Source organism: Crassostrea angulata, chromosome 9, assembly GCF_025612915.1.
Source record: "Crassostrea angulata isolate pt1a10 chromosome 9, ASM2561291v2, whole genome shotgun sequence".
Classification (NCBI taxonomy): Eukaryota; Metazoa; Mollusca; class Bivalvia; order Ostreida; family Ostreidae; genus Magallana; species Magallana angulata.
This window is the reverse complement of record NC_069119.1, coordinates 11,842,252-11,848,252: the sequence shown is the minus strand read 5'-3', so window position 1 is coordinate 11,848,252 and position 6,001 is coordinate 11,842,252.

Genomic DNA, 6,001 nt, shown 5'->3' with positions numbered 1-6,001 from the left:
GAGTTGTTTACTATTTCTTTCAAATCTTCCTCACTGAAAGTCGCAAACCTGCGAGCTTTCGTATTCGACGCCATATTTGACTGAAGCGAAAGTGAAAACGAGACAGCTCGTGCGAGTCAATATTCGCTTTCAGCGGTCATTATAAAAAAATAATGACTTCGTATTGACCAATCAGATTACCGGATTTCACAAAAGTATATAATATTACTGCGTAATTTGTCCATACTGCACATAAATTAAATCATTAATAAAATCATATTTGCAAATTAAACGAGGTTAGCTGGTATCATTTTATAAAGATTATAACATATATTTACTGTAGTATTTTAAGTAACTCAACAGTTATAGTTTTTTCATAAATAATAATCAAATCATTGGTTTTGGATAATTATAAAATTACATATCAAAGAAAATTGAAAGAAAAATATTTTTGAAATATTGCATTCAGGAAACAAAGTCTAAAATAACGTTTATAAAAAGCACCACAAATTATCATGGAAAGGGCCCGGTGTTAATCGAAAAATTTTGTATATTAAAATTCTGCATTTTTATATAAAACATGGTGTTCATAACTGTAGCATATTACATTTAAAAACACTCAAAACCTATTGATAGTGTAGAATTTTTCCAATTACTACTAAACACCTAAAACACAACTTAATGCATATAACATCCATTTTTTCTCGAAAAAAAATCATCATGATATGGCTTTTAGAGCATCCATATCTGATATATAATAATGACATTTAAATGAAACTTATTGATAATTTAATACTGGTGCATCTGCATGCAGGACAACTTGAATATAATTAAGTTCTCCCAATTGCATGGTTGTGATTTTTCCAGCATCCGCCAGTAGGTGGCGATATATAGGAAACGCCAAAAACGAAAGTGGAAGTAGGTTTAGAAATCTGGTGACAAAAAAGCGCTGCAGCTATGCTTAGCGCTTTAAAAATGACTTACAAATTTAGTGTAGTAACTATTTCCATATATTGTCACGCTTTCAATATAAAACCATAGGAAGTTTAAGCGAGGTAGAAAGGCGTCGAAGGAATATTTGCAGGCCTTCTCTCTTTTTATATGTCAGTCGAAAATATTTAAAAATAACGCATTGAGTCGAAACTGATTTGCCTCTTTTATGTTCTATAAAAATATATGCAAATTATAAATTAACTATTTACATAATATGAAGAATAGGAGTGTCGTCATCAGATTTGTTTTTTATTTAAAACAAATTTAAAATGAAGGAGTCCATGTTTAAATGCCTTTTTTCAGAGACATAAAGAGAAGTACTCTGCCAAAGTAATCTATTGCAATTTATTTATTGTACATTGATTTAGGAACAATAATCTTTCCTGCGAGAAAAAGTGGGGGGGGGGGAGGGGGCTGAACCCTCTATCATGCTATGTTTCTAATGGTTAGGTAAAACTTTGCAAAAAAAGCCCCCCCCCCCCCCCCCCGGTTCCGACGCCTATGATTGATATCTAATCCATAAGAATTATTACGTTTTAGCGCTGAATTTATTGTCTATAAAAAGCACGAAGCTTTAAAACATACATGTAGTACGGGTCAGCATGCATTCGTGATTTTGTATAGTAAATCGAGGACGGGCATTAATTTCAAAGCCTTTGTTTACTGTCAGCCTAACCGAGTACAAACTTGTGGTAAAGAGAAAATACGCATTATACATTTAGAAAACTCCTGTGAAAGTAAGAAGTTTGTACTACATTAGGCTGGTACCTAAAAACTGAAAAACGTTTGAACATTTCAAAGTTTTTCCTCTAGTAAGCGACAGCTATTACCTGGCTGACCCGTGTTTGAACCTACGAATGGAATAAATTATTTCAAACAATCACGTGGGTTCTATCCAGGTAAACGTTCGTCAAATGTGCTCACTGTAAATGATTGACACGTTTTAAATCGCTTTTCATCATCTGTGTATGGTCAGGAATGATTGTTTCACTATTGTAATATGCAACTTCAAAGCTTTATTCTATTTTTTTTCAGACGTAAAATATCTAAAATAGCGCATAAAGTATAATTCTGCAAACACGCCAATCGATCCACCAACAGAGCAATGTTGATTTAAAAGTCTCTGATTTAAATAGGCACAATTCAAGTAGGTCCAGTTCGATTTTTCCGGATTTAAATTATTTATAGGCATTAAACAATCCTTAACTTTTTAAACTGTATGCTAGTTTTGGTAAATTTAAGCGTGCATATAAATCAGAAGTATCCATCAGTGCTTAACTATTACAAGAAAAAAGCAATTTGTTGATATTTTCTACATAAAAACGGCACAGAAAAAGGGCCGATTCTAATAGTACTTTTCATAGTATTTTTACTAATTTCATACGTAATATGCCTCATGTTGCTCTAGGAAATTCTATTTTACATACTTTTTTGTATGATCAACCCCTCTCACGGACTTCAGAAGATAATGAAAGTGACAGAATGACGAATTTTTGAAAATGTAAATCACAGCATCAAATTATCGTCTTTCTAAATTCAAAAATTTAAGTCTTTGTTAATAAGAAATTTTTTTATAGAATTGCTACGTTATCGTTTCCTATAATCTTTTAAATCCATGATGTGACCCTTTCCTGACCCCTAGGGTCATGATTTAAACGCGCTCTTTTTTAACATGTTTACAATTTCCAATGTATTTGTCTGTGATAACTCTACGAATCGAGTTTACACATGTAACGTATACTCCAATTAATGTCATCACTCATCACTGACTGAAAAAATGGGACTTCGTGTTATGCGCATGCAACGACGAAACACAAAATGTTTTACATTTATGATAAAATATTTATTTCATAATGTACCATTCCGTGTAAATCAATTTTAATCAAATTAAATTGGTGCCAGAAGTGCAATAAGGGACTTCTCTGAAATGAAAGTAAAACACAATTTTTTTATGTATAAAATATGTGTTTCTTTTTGTAACAGTTGGGGTAAATTAATCAATATTGGTGCCAGGATGGCAATTTAAAAAATCCTTGAACTTTAAGTAAAACACAATTTTTTTTCTGTATAAAATATTAATTGATAATGTGACATTCCGTTTAGATCAATCAAAATGAAAATTAAAACAGGGAAATGCTTTGAAAAAATTCCTTGAACTTAAATTAAATGAAATATGTGTTTTCGTAACAGAATTTTATTCCTTTTAGATATACCAGTCAATTAAAATTCTGTTACGAATGATGCGGATGAAATTAATTTTTCGAATAATTAACAAAGATACATTTACTACATATTGGAAGATTGTATTCGATTCGGAATAAAATAAATTCTATAAGGTGACCATTTTACATGTGTCACAGGGTCGTTAAGAAATATCGATCGAAGTCTGGATTCGTGCTTATATATGCTTTTATATGATATAAGAAAAGAAACCTAGAAAACACAGAAAACACATTCACAACACAACACACACGCGTTGACGAGAGACGATTACATGTACTACATATTTAATAAATTACAAACACAATGGTTTTCCCAATTATAATACCGGTGATTTACCGACAGTATCACTGAATATTATATTACAATAATATGTTTAAAGGTGATCTTACCAGGTATCCTGGACATTAAATAATAAATGGATATACTGAATCTTTGAAGATCAGGAGTACATTGGTACATGAATCTAGCGCCGTAAAGGGTAGAATATTTGGGTACTGGATTTGGCGGGACTTCCGCTTATATAGTGAATGAAGTTAGTAACGCATGCATATTAATGACTTAAAAGTCGTCTGTCATTGGTCAATAAAACATGTATACCTGGTCACTTATAAGAACCATGTGACATATCACAACATTCACACGTGCATTCATTCATACATACTGCAATGCGTTCTATCAGCAATGCGCGCTGGTGATAAATAAATAATAAATTTACATAAATAAATATATATGAACTGTGACAATCTCCCCTGCGAAGGAAAATGGCTCCTGACATTTTTTTCAATAATGGAATCACAATCTAAAAAAGTAGCAAACAACAAGCAATCTGATCAAAGTTACACCTGAAATCAGACTTTATAAAACTGAAATCAAACTATATGTGACAATCTCCCCTGAATACACTACACAAAATACACAGGAGTTATTGGATGACTCACCCACTCACCATACCTATTTTGTGGCCTAATCTGCCTGGTAGACTTCCGCAGAATTGGTGATTCTCTTACAGAAGGAGAGTGAACAGACACATTACGATTCATAGTAGAAGGACGGTAAGAATTACCTGCATCAAATAAGGATCTAGGAGTACTAGAATGGTTCTGATTTTAAGAATAAATAGAACTAAGGGGTGAAAAACCTATCAATCTCGGTGCAGCATTAACCCGTCTCTGGGGTATAATATAAACAATACCACCATCAGATGATCCAGAATCTGAATCCTCTGACTCAGACTCAGAACTAGATTGAAGAGAAACAACATCATCAACCCTAGAAGATTTGCTTGTGAGGTTCTCTGGTTGTTGACAAGCTTTAGATTGATTACTGTGTTTGGGCAAAGTTGTGCTAGGTTTGCTCTTGTCAGACAAGTTGGGGATATAGGAAATGGGGAGTAGCATATTTCTAAGCAATGTCTTAGTTTTGTCATTCCCAAACTCTTTCCTAACCTGAAACACCGGGATGTCGGAATTGGGCTGATTTATAACTATATATGTATCTCTGGCCCACTTATCTGTCAGTTTGTTTTTGCCCTTTAAGCCAACAATTCTAATGAGAACACGGTCTCTGACATGAACGGTAGCCTCTCTTACCTCCGAGTCGTAGTGCGATTTATAGCGGTGAGCACTTTTATCTGCTTCTCGGGGAGCTATCTTGTATGAGAAATCTAACCGCTTTTTGATTTTTTTTCGCATAGTTATCATGACTACGAATTTGTTCCGCGTTAGGGTCTAACACGAGGTAGGCATCGATTGCCGGACGCGGATGCCTGCCAAACATGAGATAAAATGGCGATTAACCTGTACTATCGTGTCTTGTAGCATTGTATGCATGCACAAGAGTAGTTACGTACGCTTTCCAATCTTCTTTTTGCTTATCATTTAGATTACCTAGCATTTTTATTAAAGTTTGGTTGAATCTTTCAACCATCCCATTACTAATTGGGTGATAGGGCGTCGTTCGTGATTGCTGCACTCCTGCTAGTCTGCACAGCTCCTTAATAACATTGCTAATAAAATTTCTACCTTGGTCACTTTGCAACCTGTTTGGAAAGCCATAATGAACTATAAAATGTTAAAACAAAATCTCTGCATGGGTTTTCGCTTTTTGGTTTCTGGAAGGAAAAGCTTGTGAGTAACGAGAAAAATGATCTGTTATGACCATGATGTTTTCAAAACCACCCTTACTTTTTTTCCAGTGATAAATAATCCATACAAACAAGATCTAATGGTTGATAACTTTCTATAGAAACAAGTTCTGCAGAATTTTTTTCAGGAGTAGCTCAGTCAGAAGAGCACGAGACTCTTAATCTCGGTGTCATGGGTTCGAGCCCCACGTTGGGTGCCATTGTCACAGGGTCGTAAAGAAATAACGATCGAAGATCTGGTTTCTTATATCGTATAAAAGCATATATAAGCACGAATCCAAGTCTTCGATCGATATTTCTTTACGACCCTGTGACACATGTTTTCTTAAGAATTTGTTATTCTTCACATAATAATGAAGCTTGATATTAAAGCAATTAAAACAATATCATTCTTCGCTGCTGTATTTAAATATAACATCGACTTTACAGTTTGAATTCAAAAAAAAGTCAATAATTTGTACTGCAAATGTACCCGGATTATAACGTGGAAAATTGTTGTGAGGTATTCCAGGTGACTTCCGAATGGAAAAAAGATTTACATGTAAACATTTCCCATCATAAATCTCCACAAAAAATCTGTTTTTGTTCCAGTGAATTTTTTAGAAGGAAGACTGATAATGTGTCAATGATATTTTCCTTTCAATCAAATTGGTTTTCTTTCAC